Raw genomic sequence first — 21,511 nt, forward strand, 5'->3', positions numbered from 1 at the left:
AGGCGAGCTGTTGCCGACCGAACGATCAATAATGCTTCCCTGTTCACTAATTGTTTCACTGCCTACACCATTGTTTGCAGCCCGCTCCATTTCCCTATGCAAAATTACCAAATTACTACTTTGAACATTAGTTAATTCATTACTCGGTGGCGCTAACACACTGCTTTCGTCTTCACTGTCATTTCTCAGTTTACTTTGGAGCCTAGTATTGCGTTTTTCACACGCCATTATTGTCACAATATTTCACATGATAACACAGAAAAGCACAATTTAAAGAGCAAAAATAAGAGAACACATTAACGTAGCACTGAAAATAATACCTCGTTAATTGCAAGAGCAGCTGCGAAATACTTGCTGCAAATCTACATGCACGTCACAACTGTTTTACTGTACAATGAAAAACTGCAACTACAAAGGAGATTCTCTCTACAATTATGCACTAGCAATAAACAAAATTTACGGTAATTACACAAACTACAAGAAAAAAATCAGAAGATTCCAGTGAGGTGTCCTGGCAGGGTCGCCATATGAAACGACCCTTAGAAAAATTATACATGACTGTGCTTAGACTGACACACAATATTTTTTTAGCGCAACGCAATCTGACTTTCAAAAATCCCTACAAAAAATTTCCCTGACTAACATTAACCTATACGTTCCACAAATTGTGTTAACAATTCCGCAAGGGACTGGATAAAGCATTGCTCGTTCTAAGGACATTTCAAAAAAAATTGTGAGTGCACAAGTGGTGGTTTATGGATATAATGTATTCTCTGCAACACTCTTCGATGGTGATCGTGCACCTGCACAGTCGCAACAGATGGCTGCTGGACATCTCTACAAGGACTACAGTGGGTCTGCATCTTTGATGGCCCACCAATACCATTATTTCTACAAGGTCTACAGTGGGTCTGCATCTCTGGTGGCCCACCAATACCATAATCTCTACCGGGACTACAGTGGGTCTGTTCTGTGATGACCTACCTACCAATAGTTTTCAAAACTTCGACTGACTCTGCTGTGGGTTTGCTCTGTTGTAGCCCATTACCTGTCTGCATGTCAAGAGTCCGCACTCTTTCCGGTGGAAGGACAACACTACTTCTTCAAGATGGCATGGAAATCCACTACTTCTGTGTGCATTCTCTTTTACTACTCAGACTTTGAGAAAACAAACACTTTAATTTTACTATGATGGATGATCAGAACTGTCTTTATGGACTGTGAGAAAATTTTACCTTTTGACCAACATTGTATCAGTAAGTATGTGCATTTGATATCTTTGTTATTGTAATTATGAATTTTATAAAATCATTATTGGCCACTGCCCAAAACAATTTGTAAACTTTTTTGTGGGGAGCATGGGGGCTATGTAAGTAGGCTGTTTAGGTTTTTTTATTGGTAACGCCACGTAGCGCTCTGTATGAAGATCACTGACTGTGCTGTGTGCAGTTTGTGGCTGGTTGGCATTGTTGTAATACTCGCCATTGTAGCGTTGGGCAGATGGATGTGAACAGCGCGTAGCATTGCGTAGTTGGAGGTGAGCCGCCAGCAGTGGTGGATGTGGGGAGAGAGATGGCGGAGTTTTAAAATTTGTAAGAATGGATGTCATGAACTGATATATATACACTCCTGGAAATTGAAATAAGAACACCGTGAATTCATTGTCCCAGGAAGGGGAAACTTTATTGACACATTCCTGGGGTCAGATACATCACATGATCACACTGACAGAACCACAGGCACATAGACACAGGCAACAGAGCATGCACAATGTCGGCACTAGTACAGTGTATATCCACCTTTCGCAGCAATGCAGGCTGCTATTCTCCCATGGAGACGATCGTAGAGATGCTGGATGTAGTCCTGTGGAACGGCTTGCCATGCCATTTCCACCTGACGCCTCAGTTGCACCAGCGTTCGTGCTGGACGTGCAGACCGCATGAGACGACGCTTCATCCAGTCCCAAACATGCTCAATGGGGGACAGATCCGAAGATCTTGCTGGCCAGGGTAGTTGACTCACACCTTCTAGACCACGTTGGGTGGCACGGGATACATGCGGACGTGCATTGTCCTGTTGGAACAGCACGTTCCCTTGCCGGTCTAGGAATGGTAGAACGATGGGTTCGATGACGGTTTGGATGTACCGTGCACTATTCAGTGTCCCCTCGACGATCACCAGAGGTGTACGGCCAGTGTAGGAGATCGCTCCCCACACCATGATGCCGGGTGTTGGCCCTGTGTGCCTCGGTCGTATGCAGTCCTGATTGTGGCGCTCACCTGCACGGCGCCAAACACGCATACCACCATCATTGGCACCAAGGCAGAAGCGACTCTCATCGCTGAAGACGACACGTCTCCATTCGTACCTCCATTCACGCCTGTCGCGACACCACTGGAGGCGGGCTGCACGATGTTGGGGCGTGAGCGGAAGACGGCCTAACGGTGTGCGGGACCGTAGCCCAGCTTCATGGAGACGGTTGCGAATGGTCCTCGCCGATACCCCAGGAGCAACAGTGTCCCTAATTTGCTGGGAAGTGGCGGTGCGGTCCCCTACGGCACTGCGTAGGATCCTACAGTCTTGGCGTACATCCGTGCGTCGCTGCGGTCCGGTCCCAGGTCGACGGGCACGTGCACCTTCCGCCTACCACTGGCGACAACATCGATGTACTGTGGAGACCTTACGCCCCACGTGTTGAGCAATTCGGCGGTACGTCCACCCGGCCTCCCGCATGCCCACTATACGCCCTCGCTCAAAGTCCGTCAACTGCACATACGGTTCACGCCCACGCTGTCGCGGCCTGCTACCAGTGTTGAAGACTGCGATGGAGCTCCGTATGCCACGGCAAACTGGCTGACACTGACGGCGGTGGTGCACAAATGCTGCGCAGCTAGCGCCATTCGACGGCCAACACCGCGGTTCCTGGTGTGTCCGCTGTGCCGTGCGTGTGATCATTGCTTGTACAGCCCTCTCGCAGTGTCCGGAGCAAGTATGGTGGGTCTGACACACCGGTGTCAATGTGTTCTTTTTTTCCATTTCCAGGAGTGTATTATGACTATTAAGGTAAATACATTGTTTGTTCTCTATTAAAATCTTTCATTTGATAACTATCCCTCTCTGTAGTTAGTGTCTTCTGTAGTTTGAATATTTTATTTAGCTGGCAGTAGTGGTGCTCGCTGTATTGCAGTAGTTCGAGTAACCAAGATTTTTGTGAGGTAAGCGATTTGTGTAACGTATAGGTTAATGTTGGTGAGGGCCATTTTTTGGTAGGGATTTTTGAAAGTCAGATTGCGTTGCGCTAAAAAAAAAATATTTTGTGTGTCAGTTTAAGCACAGTCATGTATAATTTTTTTAAGGGGACGTTTCACGCCCACATGCTAACACCTTTTTTGGTCTTTTTCACTGACGCACATGTACATTACCATGAAGGGTGAGGTACACGTACACACGTGGTTTACGTTTTCAATTACGGAGTGGAATAGTGTGTGTCCCGACATGTCAGGCCAATAGATGTTCAATGTGATGGCCATCATTTGCTGCACACAATTGCAGTCTCTGGCGTAAAGAATGTCGTACACGCCGCAGTACATCTGGTGTAATGTCTCCGCAAACTGCCACAATAGGTTCTTTCATATCCTCTGGGGTTGCAGGCACATCACGATACACATTCTCCTTTAACGTACCCCACAGAAAGAAGTCCAGAGGTGAAAGATCAGGAGAACGGGCTGGCCAATTTATGCGTCCTCCACGTCATGGTAATGTACATGTGCGTCAGTGAAAAAGACCAATAAAAAGGTTTTAGTATGTGGGCGTGAAACGTCCCCTTAAAAAAATTATACATGACTGTGCTTAAACTGACACACAAAATATTTTTTTTTTAGCGCAACGCAATCTGACTTTCAAAAATCCCTACAAAAATGGCCCTGACCAACATTAACCTAAAGACCAATAAAAAGGTTTTAGTATGTGGGCATAATGTACTGTCTCTTCTGTACCTAAGGTCCATCACCGTTCCCTTTGGATCCCTACGTAATTCGGTAATCTCCGATACACACGATCGAACAGCGGAGGAGTGGTACTCAAGCGTCAACTTTAGGTTACACCAAACTGGTGTTAAGTTTCTCACTGTTCTCATTTCTGCTACTTCTCATTACTTTCATCTTCCTCCAATTTACTCTCAATCCGCATTCCAGGTCCTGTAATTCTTCTTCAGTTTCACTGAGGATAGGAATATCATCAGCGATTCGTAACATTGGTGTCCTTTCACGCTGAATTTAAATTCCACTCTTGAGCTTTTCTTTTATTTCCATGATTGCTTCTTCGATGATAGATTGAACACTAGGGGTGGAAGACTACATCTCTGTCTTACACCCTTCTGAATCCGAATATTTAGTTCTTGGTTTTCCACTCTTACAATTCCCTCTTAGCTCTTGTGCATATTGTATATTACCTCTGTTGCTCTGTGGTCTGTCCCTATTTGTATCAGAATTTAGAACATCTTGCACCATATTACATTGCCGAAAGCTTTTTCCGGTTCGGCAAGTCCCATGAAATCTATGAAACATCTCCTCACTTTTCTTCATCCTTGCGTCAGATCTGCCTCTAGCTTTCTTAAAGCCAATGAGATAGCCATCTAGTTAATGATATAAAACAAATACGAACAAGAACAGTTGTCAGTGACTGCGGGTGATTAGGCTAGAAGCCTACTGAAGCCTCTTGATTCCAGACAAGTCATATGAAACGTCTCCTGACTTTTCTTCATTCTTGAGTCAGAACTGTCTCTCTGGTGCATTTAGCTTTCTTAAAGCCAAGCTGATCGCCATCTAGTTAATGATGCAAAACAAACACGAACAAGAACAGTTGTCAGTGACTGCGGGTGATAGGTGAGAAGCTTCTGGAGCGTCTCGGTTCCAGAGTGCCTTGTTTTTTGCTGCCGTACATCGTGAACTGACAGCTACTGCTAACAAACAATCATCTGACGGCACATATGCAGTTTCTTCGATGTGGCTGTGACATTAATCTCCTACCGCCATCGAGTGTAATGGTATTTAATGGAGTCAACCGACTCGTATTGGTGAACCCTTCAGGCGAATTGGCATCCTAGACGGCAGAGAAATTTTGCCCCAACTCCACTCGAGATCGGATGCCGTTCGCGTCACACACGCCAGACCATTACAGCGGCGGCCATATTTGCGGCGCGGCGCGGCGTCTCGTAAATCACGGTGCGTGACGGCGGCCGGCGCGACAGCGGCGCGTCGATAGTCGATGGCGATGTCCCGGCCGGCTAATGCACCCGCAGCCGACAAGCTCTTCAGCTTGTCACACCGCCGCCGCCCCCGCACCCCCCTGACCCACTTCGCGCTCTCGTCAGCCAGTGTTTTGCATGGGCGGGAGCCTGCGGGGACGCTGTTAGTTCCGCGCTCAACAGCGCTACGGCCACAATAAAACTGCTTCCGCATAAGGTATCCACATGTTGTATCGTGTTGCTGAAATTAAAAGCGAGGTCGGTAACGTTAAGAATACAATGGAATTTCACTGTTAAATGAAGAGGAGGAAGCCGATAGTTGGAAAGAGGACACTGAGGGGCTCTATGATGGGGAGGAATTGCCTGTTAATTTGACAATTGAAGAAACAAGAGTCGAAAGGGAAGAGATACGGGATCCACTACTAGAGTCAGAATTTAAAAGAGGTTTCGACAATTTAAAGTCAAATAATGCAGAACGGACAGATAACATTCCATCAGAAATTGTAAAATGACTTGGGGAAGTGACAACAAAACGACTGTCACGTTGATATGCAGAATGTATGAGACTTTCGGAAAAACGCCATCCACACGATTCCGAAGATAGCAACAGCCAGCAAGTACGAGAATTTTCACACAATCAGTTTAACTGATTATACATCCAAGTTGCTAACCCGGGTTCGATTCCCGGCGGGGTTAGGGATTTTCTCTGCCTCGTGATGACTGGGTGTTGTGTGATGTCCTTAGGTTAGTTAGGTTTAAGTAGTTCTAAGTTATAGGAGACTGATGACCATAGATGTTAAGTCCCATAGTGCTCAGAGCCATTTGAACCAAGTTGCTGACAAGAACAATACGCAGAAGAATGGAAAAGAAAATTGAGGAAGTTAGATGACGATCAGTTTGGCTTTAGGAAAGGCAGTTCTGACGTTGTAGTTGAAAATGGAAGGAAGACTGAAGAAAAATTAATGCACGTACATAACTGTTACTTACCTGGCAACGTTTTAGAAACAGTACTTTAAGCCGTGTGCGGCTCGCGTTGATTCCGTTCATAGCTTGGCATCTTGTAATAGCGATAGAGGCGTCCCGTTTTCTTAGTGTGTTCACTGGCGCCACTACATTTTTCGCCTTGTCTGCTCGTGAGTGGCAGCAGCAGCGCTTGTCGATATCGCGTACTGCGGTACCATCTTTGGAGCGCTCTCTAGTATTTCCGGTTCAAAAATCGTTCAAATGGCTCTGAGCACTATGGTACTTAACATTTGAGGTCATCAGTCCCCTAGAACTTAGAACTGCTTAAACTAGGGCCTCCCAATCTTTTCAGCTAGTGGACCCCTTCTTCAGTCGAAAATCTATGGCGGACCCTAGTCAGTCAAGAGCACAGTAACTTTAAATTTCAGAGCAAAACCCATGGGAACTGAAAGCTTCTTAATGCAAGCTCCATGTTTCCAATGACCCCCAACTCCCCCCCCCCCCCGGAGGATCAATGGTCTTTGGTTTAGAGATGAATGAAAACAACTTGAACGTCAAAAATCGACTTATGAAATAGGTAGCGCATTTACAAAGTAAGTTTAACATTTAATGATGCCTGGGGCCGCATACGTGCCAGCAAGCGTTGTGATTGGTCGACAAAGCTCGCTCCGCGCATGCTTAAAAGGTTTCAGTGCATCTACGGCCGTGAGCCGGCGCACAAACGACCCCCATATTGTTGCGAAACAGTCGATCAGAGACGCCGCATTCTCCGGCACTAAACTGTGTAGGCGTTCTCACTTAGGAACCGCAAAGGCTGTGAATACGACCAGAAGTAAAAGTACACATGTTTTTCACACGAAAAAAATAGTGATAAATTTGATTTTCACATTTTTATTCAACAATTTTACTCATTATTTTACACGATTTGGTGAAGGGTGGTCGCGGACCGCCTAGAAAGAGCCGGCGGACCCCTAAGGGGTCCGCGGACCACATTGCGAAGCCCTGACTTAAACCTAACTAACCTAAGTACATCACACACATCCATGCCGAGGCAGGATTCGAACCTGCGACCATAGCGGTAGCGCGGTTCCAGACTGAAGTGTCTAGAACCGCTCGGCCACAACAGCCAGCAGTATTTCCGGGTCGTCGTGCGTCGAGCGAGGGAGTTGGGACGGAGCAACAGTGTGGTCCGGACAGCCAGTACTCGCCCGACCGCTGGCGACTGTCCCACGGAAGCACGTGGTCGCGAGAGTGCACGACCACGTCATTGACCGGATTCAGCGAATTTTAATTGAATGGACCGTGATATTCGTATAGTGCAATTTTCACCTGTGTGTGTATGTGTGTGTGTGTGTGTGTGTGTGTGTGTGTGTGTGTCCGCACTTCGAAGTGCCCTTATGGCAATAAATTGTCAGTCGACGATTTATACTGAGATCTTTCCCGTGCGTGACTTGAGGGGGGACGACCGTTAGTTGGTCGTTCGGTTAGTCGTCGCAGCGGACGACGTGCATTTGGCCTTCCGACCGCTTCTGGCTTCTCTGTGTTGGTGCTGACTTGCAATTCGTCCGTGGTGTTTCATAGTGACTGGTTTTAGTGTTGTGAATTGTTGGTGAAATTCTTTTACCGGATCCGTGTGTATCTTGTGGTTTTGAATGAGCAGTTATTTTAATGCTGTTTGTGCAGTGTATTTGGTGACAAGTGGCGAACGGACATCAGTTCGGTTGGGGCGCAGCAGCGAGCAGGTCATTGCAGCGCGGAGGCAAGCCGGGGACGCTGGCGGCGTGCTGCCACAGCCGGATCGAGGAGGGGCAGCTGAGGGAGCGACAACATTGTTGCACACCGAACACTGGACGTTTGAGATGAGTTAAGAGTTAACTGCTGATGCAGCCTCGACTACTCTGAGATCTCGCCTTTGGTCGGCGGGTTGTTTCCTCCAGGGCCGCTGAGCATGGCTGCAACGAATGAAGTGTTTCGAGGTGGTGAAATATTGCAGCCGTCTTTCTCTGTGTGTTATTCATCATTGAACTTAGTATAATTCTTATTAGTTGTGGTGTGCGTACTGCAAGACCTTCGGTACACACACCATCAGATTATTTGACTTGTCGCTCTAACGATGTAGGCGAGTGTCAGCAATATGTCTCGTGGTCTTTCCGTGGCGTGTTTATCTTCTGCCGTTAGGTCAGACGATAGAAATGCCACTTGCACGCTTAGAGTAGCAGATTGACGGTGAAAAACTGTAAACAGAACTTCATTAATTTTCACACACATTTATTAAAATAACAAAAATCATAAACCTTACTTAACTTGATTCTGGACGCTGTTTACAATTGACAATCTGATGTTCCGCTGGTCTTGGTACGTTAATCTTATTCTCACATATCTCTGATACTTGACAAAGTGTCTATACATTTCTCTTAATGGCTATGTACAGGAATATGGTAATCGTATTAGGCGCAGACTGAAACTTGACTACAGACAAATGCAGACTAATGCAGACTGACTAAGCGGAGGTTTGTACATTCCTTATAATACCTCGAGCGTTCAGGTATCACTGCGCGAGTGTGATCCGCGAGGAGAAAAGGTTCTAAGTTAGCAGCAATCTCATTGGCTGCATGACATATTAATACGCTGATCGGCGGATGCAGAACTTCGTCCGTCTCTATGACAGCACCATCTCGTAGTGCGGAGACGGACGAGCGCTGCGCCTGCGCCGTTGTGCTTAGCGGGGAGCGCTCTAGCGGGAAGTTGTGTGCGCGTTGACTACGCGGAACTATGTATACAACATTAGTGAAGTGCAAGCAGCGGTATTTTCTGCCTTCTGGCCGCTAACGCCCCAGTTACCTGCCCTGGAGGTTAGCGTACTTTTCCGGCAATGTACCTCTCCTCACCGTGTTGATGCTGTCCGACACGGCGTGTAGTTCGATAGCCTCTTGTACTGTGCATATATTTTGGGAGGTCTACCTTGATTCTAGCGTTTCCTTCCGCCTTGGTGGTTTGGTTAGTCGGTCGGTCGGCGCTTAAGCTGCCCCTAGTTTGAGTTGCCATCCTGTTACATCAGTACAATCTTGGCTGCCTGTCTCACCTTACCTTATGTTTGAGTTTCCTTTCCAGGCCGACACTTGGAACACTTGCTGTGAACCGCTTGTCCTGCTTCCTTAGATTGTGATATTTAATGTAAGGATATTTGTAATTTTCTAATTATTGTTGGTGTGGCCTTCAGCCGAGCAATAATTTCACTCCTTTCGTAACAAGACCTTCAGCCGTTTTACAGTAAGTTTGCCGATCGTTGTGTCCGTGCGGTTCAGGCGCTCCAGTCCGGAACCGCGCTGGTGCTACGGTTGCAGGTTCGAATCCTGCCTCGAGCATGGATATGTGTGATGTCGTTAGGTTTAAGTAGTTCTAAGTCTAGGGGACTGATGACCTCAGATGTTAAGTCCCATAGTGCTCAGAGCCATTTGAACAGTATTTTCTTTTAGGCAAATTTGTTTTAAAGGCAAGGTATTTATTTTAAAGCTGCTACTTGGAATTCTTCTTTTGAATTCCAATTCAAGCCTTCAGCCGTTTCTTATTTGAAACTGTTTGTGGCTTTCAGCCGAATAATAATTTCACTTCTTTTATAATAAGGCTTTCAGCAGTGTTACAGTTTGTTGTTAAACGAAGTATTTATCGTAATATGTGCTATAATAATTTCAGTTCTTTTATAATAAGGCTTTCAGCAGTGTTACAGTTTGTTGTAAAACCAAGAATTCATCTTAATATGTGCTATTTGGAATTGTTCTTCTGACTTCTAATTCAGTTCTTTCAGCCGTTTGTTGTTTGAGGTATTGTTGGTGGCTTTCCACCCCAAAATTGTGGACTTTCTTTTTCCCTGTGATAAGGCCTTCAGCCGCCATACAATCAGTTGCGTTTTTTTAGTGATTGTCTTAAAATTTTAATTTCTTTAAATAAAGTTTACGTATTTGTTGTGCAACCTAGAGTAAATGATTACGGCCCCGTCCACAACCTTATCCTGTCCCATCCTGAGATGCAGCTCTCGTACAGCTGGTATACGAGACATGTAATAAACTTTCATCGAGATCTGAAGATGGTAACCGTACTTACCGAAAGCGGTATCAACAATACAGGTTGTTTAGAAGCAACCTTAACTAAGAAGTACACCTGCTCTCAAGTAACATCTATTTTAATGTGAAGAAGAATTGCAGGATCTCTTGAATGGAAAGAACAGCCTAATGAGTAAAGAAAACGGACCGGGAGTAAATCGAAGATAAACGAAAGTTGTAGGAAATAACATAAATGAGAACTCAACAGTCTTAACATCAGAATTGCGATCAGGAAATAGACGAAGTTAAGAATCCTCCTACCTTGGCTATCGTGCTATCATTTGCAAGAAGAACATTCCTGGGCAAGAATAGTCTTCTGGTATCAAACATAGGTCTTAATTTGAGACAGGTTTGGCTCTAAGCATTATGCATGTGCTGAGATGTGTGAATATTTACCGAACTGTTAGTTTAATAAGCCATGGCTTCAAAATACTGAGAAGAATTTTTTACAGAAGAATGAAAAAATTGGTAGAAGCCGACCTTGAGAAGACCAGTCTGCGTTTCTCGGATATATAGGAATTCGCTGGGTAATTCTATCTCTAAGGCTCCTCTGAGAAGACGGATTAAGGAAAGGCAAATCTTCGTTTATGGTATTTGTAGACTTAGAGAAAACTCTGGCAATGTGGACTGCATCACACATTATAAAATCCTGAAGGTAGCAGGGGTACAATACAGGGAGCGAAAAGTTATTTACAACTTGTACAGAAACCTGATGAAAGTTATTAGAGCAGAATGGCTTGAAAGGGAAGTCAGACAGGGCCATAGCCTATGTCCGATGTTTTTCAATCTGCACATTGGGCAAACAGTAAAGGGAATCAAGAAACAATTCGGAGCAGAAGTCAAAGTTCAGGGGGAAGAAATAATTTTGTCACGGAATGGACAGTGTCTTGGAACGCGGATATAAGATACATTGAGGGGATGCTGTCGAATTAGATCAGGTGGTATTGAGTGAATTACATAAGGAAACGAGATACTAAAGTAGTAGATGAGTATTGCTATTTGGGTAGTAAAAAGGACTTCGCCTTCAGGCCACAAGTGGCCATGCCACGTTAGCGGCATATTTAAAGACAAGCGTCAAGCAAGAACCCTGAAGGTAATGGGATGAGTACCAATTTAGAACTAACTGCAGCATTGAAATCAACTCATGACAGGTTGACCATCACCGATGTAGCGTACGATGGACAGTCAATAGACTGAAGACTCAGCTGAGACCCAGGTATAATGCTGAGGACCGAAACGCCCAGCCCAAAGGATGTTTAGCGCAAACACCTAGTTTGAGAACAAAACAACCACGAAACAGGATGATATTGCAGCTTGCAGCACAAATGCCAGAGCCCGAATACAGTCTTAACCTAAGTTTCTATCTCAACTAACGTTTCCAAAACAATGAAAACTAGCAGGATTCCCTTACACGGCAGACGTGCCAACACTTCATACCCCAGAATCAACTAGCGCAACATAAATCATTGACACATTTCAGATAATATTTTAAAGCAGCATACTTAAATGCCTTTCCTTACCACAAGCCTTAATTAGTTAACAGGTTAGGCTCTGTTATTAGTGCCACGCAAATGAGGTAGCAAGTTAAGGTCTACAATTCTACTTTGCCATTTAACACGCGACGTGACGAGGAAAGAAAGAACCCAGTTAATTATTTGAAAGTCACTACTTGGATTCAGTATTTGGAAATGCGTTTAAAATCAGCAGACAAAGGTGAGAGTCAAGATTACACTCGCAAGCAGCACAAGCAGAATACGAGCATAAGGTGGGCGTTAAATACACTACTCCTTGTTCAGTCATTTACACACCGACGAAACAAATAATCTTCGCCGAATTACCGCAGACGCCTGAAATCCCGGTTGCTTGGAATTGACGCAAATAATGGTCAAAACGTCTTATGGTAAGTCTGATGACATTCGTAGGATATGAGTTCCAATGAACAACCAGGCATCATCCCCTTGGATCCACCTGCGACCAAGACAGTAACATTGGCTGCTCTCGCAGCTTTAATGATGCATCACACGTGACACGAGTCACGCCAAACCATCAACAAAACGGTGTGCCCTCCTGTACGCTCCCAGACGTCCGCAATCAGAGTCCCTCCTCCCGACCGACGCTCTCCCGCAAACCCGGGTGGTAGCCGGCCGCAGCAACGCCACACCGCCCTCTGGCTAGGGTAAGAAAACAGCAAAGAGCTAAGCGGGAATTTCAAAATAAACGTGGTACAGACAAGGAGAAATCGCAGAGAACCAACCGTGACACTTCATCATGGTTCAAATGTCTCTGGAAGAACGGCAGCCCATTCTTTCGCATGAGCCGAGACCAGAGAAGGTAGTGATGATGAACGCCGCGGTCCAGAGCGAGGTAAATGGCCTAACTCGTGCCAAAGATCTCCCTTTGTCTTCAGGTAGGTACCCTGGGTAGGCCAGTTGATTTCGGGAATATTATCATATACACTCCTGGAAATGGAAAAAAGAACACATTGACACCAGTGTGTCAGACCCACCATACTTGCTCCGGACACTGCGAGAGGGCTGTACAAGCAATGATCACACGCACGGCACAGCGGACACACCAGGAACCGAGGTGTTGGCCGTCGAATGGCGCTAGCTGCGCAGCATTTGTGCACCGCCGCCGTCAGTGTCAGCCAGTTTGCCGTAGCATACGGAGCTCCATCGCAATCTTTAACACTGGTAGCATGCCGCGACAGCGTGGACGTGAACCGTATGTGCAGTTGACAGACTTTGAGCAAGGGCGTATAGTGGGCATGCGGGAGGCCTGGTGGACGTACCGCCGAATTGCTCAACACGTGGGGCGTGAGGTCTCCACAGTACATCGATGTTGTCGCCAGTGGTCGGCGGAAGGTGCACGTGCCCGTCGACCTCCGACCGGAGCGCAGCGACGAACGGATGCACGCCAAGACCGTAGGATCCTACGCAGTGCCGTAGGGGACCGCACCGCCACTTCCCAGCAAATTAGGGACACGGTTGCTCCTGGGGTATCGGCGAGGACCATTCGCAACCGTCTCCATGAAGCTGGGCTACGGTGCCGCACACCGTTAGGCCGTCTTCCGCTCACGCCCCAACATCGTGCAGCCCGCCTCCAGTGGTGTCGCGACAGGCGTGAATGGAGGGACGAATGGAGACGTGTCGTCTTCAGCGATGAGAGTCGCTTCTGCCTTGGTGCCAATGATGGTCGTATGCGTGTTTGGCGCCGTGCAGGTGAGCGCCACAATCAGGACTGGATACGACCGAGGCACACAGGGCCAACACCCGGCATCATGGTGTGGGGAGCGATCTCCTACACTGGCCGTACACCTCTGGTGATCGTCGAGGGGACACTGAATAGTGCACGGTACATCCAAACCGTCATCGAACCCATCGTTCTACCATTCCTAGACCGGCAAGGGAACTTGCTGTTCCAACAGGACAATGCACGTCCGCATGTATCCCGTGCCACACAACGTGGTCTAGAAGGTTTAAGTCAACTACCCTGGCCAGCAAGATCGGATCTGTCCCCCATTGAGCATGTTTGGGACTGAATGAAGCGTCATCTCACGCAGTCCGCACGTCCAGCACGAACGCTGGTCCAACTGAGGCGCCAGGTGGAAATGGCATGTCAAGCCGTTCCACAGGACTACATCCAGCATCTCTACGATCGTCTCCATGGGACAATAGCATCCTGCATTGCTGCGAAAGGTGGATGTACACTGTACTAGTGCCGACATTGTGCATGCTCTGTTGCCTGTGTCTATGTGCCTGTGGTTCTGTCAGTGTGATCATGTGATGTATCTGACCCCAGGAAAGTGTCACTAAAGTTTCCCTTTCCTGGGACAATGAATTCACGGTGTTCTTATTTCAATTTCCAGGAGTGTATAAGCAATTGCCTCACAGATGCCACTTTATGACAGGGTGCATAATCGTGCTGATACAATCAATAAGCGTCTACCAAAAGTTCAGTTCACGGATCTGCAAAATATGGTCATATCTGACGCGTGTCGCGTGAGTTCTTTGGCTGTCGATTCGCAACTTCGATAGCTGCAGCGCTGGCTGCGTGACTAGAAGGCGTGGGTGTGACGCGGGGGGGGGGGGGGGGGGGGGGGGGGGCGGGGGGGTTAAAGCCGTCGGCACACGTGACGAGGCAGCTAACGTTGGCGTGCAAGCAGAGGGGACGGCAAACGTCACGATATACAGGCAGTCGGCACTCCCGGGACGAGCTAGTTAACATACACTACTGGCCATTAAAATTGCTACACCACGAGGATGACATACTACAGACGCGAAATTTAAGAAGATGATGCTGTGATATGCAAATGATTAGCTTTCCAGAGCATTCACACAAGGTTGGCGCCGGTGGCGACACCGGCAACGTGCTGACATGAGGAAAGTTTCCAACCGATTTCTCATACACAAACAAAAGTTGACCGGCGTTGCCTGGTGAAATCTTGTTGTGATGTTTCGTGTAAGGAGGAGAAATACGTACCATCACGTTTCCGACTTTGATAAAGGTCGATTGTAGCCTATCGCTACTGCAGTTTACCGTATCGCGACATTGCTGCTCGCGGTGGTCGAGATCTAATGACTGTTAGCAGAATATGGAATCGGTGGGTTCAGGAGGGTAATACGGAACGCCGTGCTGGATCCCAACGGTCTCATACCACTGGCAGTCGAGATGATGAGTCCAGGTTCTGTTTACAGCACCATGATGGTCGCGTCCGCGTTTGACGGCAATTTGAACAGTGGACGTTACATTTCAGATGTGTTACGATCCGTGGCTCTAGCCTTCATTCGATCCCTGCTAAACCCTACATTTCAGCAGGATAACTCACGACCGCACGTTGCAGGTACTGTACGGGCCTTTCTGGATACAGAAAATGTTCGACTGCTGCTCTAGCCTGCACAATCTCCAGATCTCTCACCAATTGAAAACGTCTGGTCAATACTGGCCGAGCCACTGGCTCGTCACAATACGCCATTCACTACCCCTGACGAACTGCGGTATTCTCTTGGAGCTGCATGGGCTGCTGTACCTGTACACGCCATCCAAGCTCTGTTTGACTTTTGCCCAGGCGTATCAAGGCCGTTATTACGGCCAGAGACGGTTGTTCTGGGTACTGATTTCTCAGGATCTATGCACCCAGATTGCGTGAAAATGTAATCAAATGTCAGTTCTAGTATAATATATTTGTCCAATGAATACCCGTTTATCATCTGCATTTCTTCTTGGCGTAGCAATGTTAATGGCCAGTAGTGTAATTTTGCGCTCTCACCGTTCTCCAGCGGCAGTTGACGACTTCATTTGGTTCGCAAACAATACATTTTGTTCACGAAAATGGACGCGCGTAAAATTCCAACATTAGCTGTACTGAAACGCACATTTCCTTCCTTGGTCGTATGCTAGTTGTCTTGTTCCGTCTGCGGTATACATAAATAAAAACTTCAGTCACGAAGGGCATCCGCTTATAAAAGTTCACCAGATCGAACAAACTTACTTATGATAAAGAACGCACTTATATTTAAATAAAATTAAGTATTACTGAAATTATTCCTATTAATCTGGTAACAAAGTCCCACAACATTTTAGAATATGAGAAGGTGAAGGAAAAAAGTAAACGCAGCTGGACTCGAACCATGCGCCGACCTAATCTCTGCTCTGGAACATGGTCCCTTTACACTCTGCAGCTACGGCAGAAGAGACTTTTGGTTATACTTTCGTATTCTGTAGGCTTTAATTGCCAATATGTTGTTAATTTACATTTAATTATAACAGATTCTTGCAAGAACGACACTTTTTCATAAATCTTTAATGTTTCGTCGCCTTATAACGGCTTACACTGAAAATACGCGAACTATAACACGATAATAACTAAATACGAAAATTCTGTAATCATCAATATGATGTTTCTTGCAGTTTTATTACAACAAATCGTGCCAATACCGATTCGTTCTCTTGACGTTCAATGTGCTGGTGCTTAGGAACTGCATATATTTATGGGGTTTAAGATATATGGGCTTCTATCGAACAACACAATTACAATATGGCGTCTTGCTTTCTGTGGGCCTCAAACTTTCTGCTTGTGGCGTCTTGCTTTCTGTGGGCCTCAGACTTTCTGCTTGTGACATAGGGAGTGTTGTTGCTTTCTATTGTTTCTACTTTACGTGACACGTCGCCAAAATATCACTGAACTTATTTTGTGCCTTACGTGACGAAATGGTTCCTCAAAGTGAAATGGCAGGAATGACGCCACGAAACTTATAGAGCGCCAAGTCAGCGTTAGCTATATAGTCCCATGAGACGACGGCCGGAGCCCCCCCCCCCCCCCCTTCGATCCTGTTTTTTCCCTGCCTACCCCCTCCGCTGTCTCCCTTCTCTCCTGAGAGTCCTTTTGCATTTCCCTCTTCTGCTTTTCCCCATTCCCTCTCACGTCTGCCCTGCCCCCCCCCCCTTCCCCCCTTATAAGTCCTCTCCCTCCGTCGGCCTACCCCTTTTTGTTTTTCCTCTCCTACCCATTTTTTTCACCTCAAATGTCCAGATTCCCCCCCCCCCCCCCCCCATATGCCCTTGGCTTGGTGTGTCATCTTCGTGCCGACTTTTTAGTGCAGTGTTTCCAGTGCTTGTTAAATGTTGTGCGTCTTTTCCAAAGTGCGAACAGACATCATACTGTCACTGGGCGTGGTTTTTATATCTCTTGCGAACATAGACCAGACTGTCACTGTGTTTTTTAATTGTCTGTCTACTATTTTACCTGTCTGCTTTATGTGTATTTTATTAGAAACGTCCACCCTTTGTTTTATGTTTTACCTTTCCACCATTTTTCCGCCGTTTTACAATTTAAGTCACTGTTTTTTCTCCTACTTTTATTGTTTCTTATCTTCATATGTTTTAAAAATTCTGTAGGCTGAAGAGCAGCGTACTAAGCTGCTGCCAGCCCGGCCCCCTGGGGGGGAATCGAAATTCAATAAAGGAAAAACAAAAATACAAGAAAAGCGGCGTGAAGAGGAGAGTGGCGTACGATAGTCAGAGAAACAGCGGACGAGTCACAACACAACAACACAACACGTGACTCGCCGCAGCGGAGTCGGGTTGTGGAAACGTGGAGGGCGCGAGTGAGTCAACATCGCAAGCATCGGGACCTAGCGAGGTGCTGTTTGGAGAGGACCAAACAGGCCACTGCGGCTGGCGTTCGAAAGGGTCGGGAAGGCCCACGGGAACGACTACCCCTAGATTCACGGTAACATCATCGTCTGGTATCATCCCTGGAGAATTTGCCAGCTATTTTTCATAAAACTCATTTTGTCGTGTGCTGGAAGGCTCAGGTTGTGCCGAATCTTTCGCGAGTTTGGCTAGAAATTTGGTAGTGTTTGGGTATGCTCCCTAGTTGTGTTTTAGTAAGCAAATGTAAAGCATCTTGGCTAAAATTAACGGGCGTTGTAGATCTGGGATAATACTGTTTTGTACCGAGTAGCCATTTCCTGTGTACGTATTGTCTGCTTAAAAACATCTAAAACGCAGAGTCGCTAAAGTCCCGTCAAACTGTCTGTTGTGTGGCTATAGTAGTAGCCCAGTGGTTGTTGTTCCTGACTTTTTTTTTCTCAAGTCTGGGACCGTCATAGGCAAAGGAAATTTTGCATATTTGATATTGATTGATATATGAGTGGCTAGAACCGCCTAGTTTAAATATTCCGTTATTATTCTTTCGTCCATCCTTAACATGTTCTGACAGTACCTCCATATGCATAGTTTCAGAGTAATTTGTGGCAGTAAAATGGTTTATGTCCAGCATCCAACTGCACCTCTTTGTTAATACGTTCCATTCGTTATTTTGCGGGGTTTAAGGACTCATTCATTGACAAGTAGTACCATTACGTCTCATTAAGTATCAAGCAGTTAGTGCCTATATCATTTCGTGTGACTGGCTGGACTTAACGTTTATGAGGCGTGTCGTCAGTTCTGAAGGCACCGATTAATGCAAGTACTGTTTTCATGTGCCGTATCCATCGAATAGCTTCAGTAGTGCTTTGAATGGAAACTCCAATGTTTTGTATCCAGCCTTGTACGCGGCGCATGGGTCTGCTCCTGTAAACTGAAGGGTAGGCCGAATGTAGGAAGTGAGTAGGAGCAGGTGTGGTAAAAATCTCTCGGTACTGCTCATAGAAATGGTTTTACTACATCACAATATTAACTTGAATACATAACGTGAATACCTAACTTTGCACTGAGATGAGCACATAGGTGCGAAGCTGTACATCAATCAAATCTAACGTCGGCTAGAAGCTACAAAGACAAGATCTGTAGCGGCTCGCCCACTATGAAATGGAAAAAAATGTTTCTTGGTTGTCTACTCAGAATGAAATGGATAGAATCTGGAGCGGCGCTCGTAGATCTGCACAGTGGGGCGCTGTCGTCGGAGTCGGTGTCGTTGTGCTAGCCTAAGAACTTTTACCTATGTCGTGGCCGTGGCATCGTAGCTATGGATACCACACAAAGCATCCGTCATTGCTACAGAAAATTGTCAACCTGCTTACTTTCGTGGCTGCTAGAGGTGTGAAGTTGTTTTGAAAACATTTTTGGCGTTATGTGTGGCCAAGAGCCAGATATAATTATTTTTTGTGTATTCCTGAAGTTAAAACGTGTGTCAATTCAAGTTGATAAATTCATTGTAGAATTGAAAGACGGCTAAGCGCCGAGTCAAAGTTAAAATGTAATCTGCTTGTGTAAACTGCTTCTGTAGTTTGCAAATTTAAGCGGCAAGTTCAGGTGCAGTTGGATTCATTCAATTGAGAATTTATAAACGGTTAAGCGCAAAGTTAAGGTTTAATCTGTTTGTGTAAACTGTTGAAACGGTTAGCGGGTTTGTTGAGTTTGAAATTTTAAACAGCTAGTGCCCATTCGTAATTGTTAATTCAAAGGTGGCTAAGCACCAAGATATATCCCATGTTTTGATTAGTTTAAACTGTATGTAGTTTGACGTTTAAATGGCTCTGATGGTTCAAGTAGGGAAGTCGAATTATGTGTCTTAACGTGGTTACGTTCCGATTAAAATTTTAGTATTCTGAGTGTTGTGTACTCCTTCGTAGACGTTTAGAGCCGTTGCTGATTTGAATGATTCGTTGGCTTACGTGGTTATTCCCATAGAGCAGCTAGTGCCAAATGGAACAGAGAATCATAAATGAACCTTTTAGGTGAGACTGCTGAGACCCGTGGTGAATATTAAGGTCTTATTGTCTTGTAATTATTTGGTAACAAAAGGCCAGTTGAATCGGAGTTACTTGTTAGCTTGCATCATTTGTTTTAAAGCCGGTTTGGGCGGGTTGAAACTGTGAACTGTGAACGGGGCTCGTTGAATTAAATTGAAAACAGGAATGTGTTATCATTTAACATGGCTAGTGCTAGTTGTTTGTTGGTTTCCTTAATAACTGTGTACATTGCTCATGTGACAAAGTACGATTTTGTCAATAAAGTAAATTTAATATATTTGTTAATTAATTGAAACTCTCAGCTGCCGACAGTCGTTGTTGATACACCTCCTTGGGAACAGCTGAAAATGTGTGCCTCTACCGGGACTCAGACCCGATATCTCCTGCTTACATGGCAGACGCTCTAACCATCTTTTTTTGCGTTTCGTTCGTTTTTGATCGTTGTGTTTGGTCGTTGGGGACGTCACATGACGTCCGTTCAAGTTCGTGTGTTGATCCTTCCACTCGTAATAGATATTTACCCATCCACTTATTACTCGCGCACACTAAGGTGACGATTCCCGTAAGAGTTCGGGCAACCTGTTCGCATTCGCACGGACGAAGGTCAGTGGCGGAACATTACGTATGTAGATTGTGGACAGTTGGGAATGTGGGTCTCGCAGGAATCATCCAAGGGATTAGTCCCAGCAGATGTGTTATTCATCTGTGTTCTCGGTGGCTCAGATGGACTGCCGGCACGGTAGCTCAGCGTGCTCGGTCTGAGGGTTAGCTACCCTCTGTGAAAAAAAAAAAAAGAAAAACCTGAATGAATGGGTCAACAAAGGACCTGAAGGGGTGTCATCAGACGTCCGCCACGAACAAATTCAATATGGAACAACATAATAAGATCTAAAAAGAAAGAAAGAAAGATTGATAAAGAGTCTGCCATGTAAGCAGGAGATCCCGGGTTCGAGTCCCGGTAGGGGCACACATTTTCTGCTGTCCCCATCGACAAATATCAACAACACCTGTCCACAGCTGAGGGGTTTCAATTAACCATCATTTATTCTAGAGAAGCTGCACGGTCATCAATGGTATCTGTTCTTTCGAGAACAGTTACCGTCTTCATATACAACATTTTTGTGCCTATTAACTTCCACTGCAGGACACGTGTGTCCTAGCTACACTTGCTTCAAAGGGTGTCCCCATTCCTTGTTTCCATGGTAGCGAGAAAGGGGGGCAAGGAGGGGGGGAAGACTTCAGTATCGGTCAGCATTTAGCGTTTCCTTAATCAAAATAAGGGGACCACAACGTTCCCACGGAAGGCATCGTTTTGCTGTAACATCATCTCCGTGCTTCACAGTTGGCTCTACACTTCGCAGCAGGTAACGCTGTCCAGGAATTTGCCAAACCCAGACCATTCCATCCGATTGCCACGGAATAGAGGGCTATTCATGACTCCAAATCACTTGTTTCCTGTCATCCGCCGTCCAGTGTTGCCACTTTTTACACCACTTGGACAGTCATTTAACACTGACTACAGAAATTCATGACTTATGAGGAGTCGCTCGACCGCTGTACCTCATTCTTTTTAACTCCCTAGTCACAGCCATTGGCTAATTGGACTACTGGCAGCACTTGGAGACTCGCGAACGATTCGTGCAATGCTCGACGGTCCCTGCCAGTCAGTGGTTGAGGTCTGTCTCGTCCTGCTTTCGCTGCGGTTGTTCTTTCGCCTTTCCACTTCTCAATCACAATAGTCGGCTTGGGTATCTTTAGAAGGGTTGAAATGTGCCAGATGGATTTGTTACTCAATTGACATCAATTGACTAGTCCACATTCCAAACTGAGCTCTCCAGACCGATCTATTCTGCTGTCACTGTTTTCCTATTGATAACATAATACTCCCAGGCTCTTTTGATTTTGGCGGGTCCGCCACTTGTGACATCTGGGGGCTAACTCAACATTACATAGGGGTGTCTGGATGCTTATCATCACATAGGTGTATTTTCCGACTAGTGCTCACC

This window comes from Schistocerca gregaria, chromosome 4 (assembly GCF_023897955.1).
Source record: "Schistocerca gregaria isolate iqSchGreg1 chromosome 4, iqSchGreg1.2, whole genome shotgun sequence".
Lineage (NCBI taxonomy): Eukaryota > Metazoa > Arthropoda > Insecta > Orthoptera > Acrididae > Schistocerca > Schistocerca gregaria.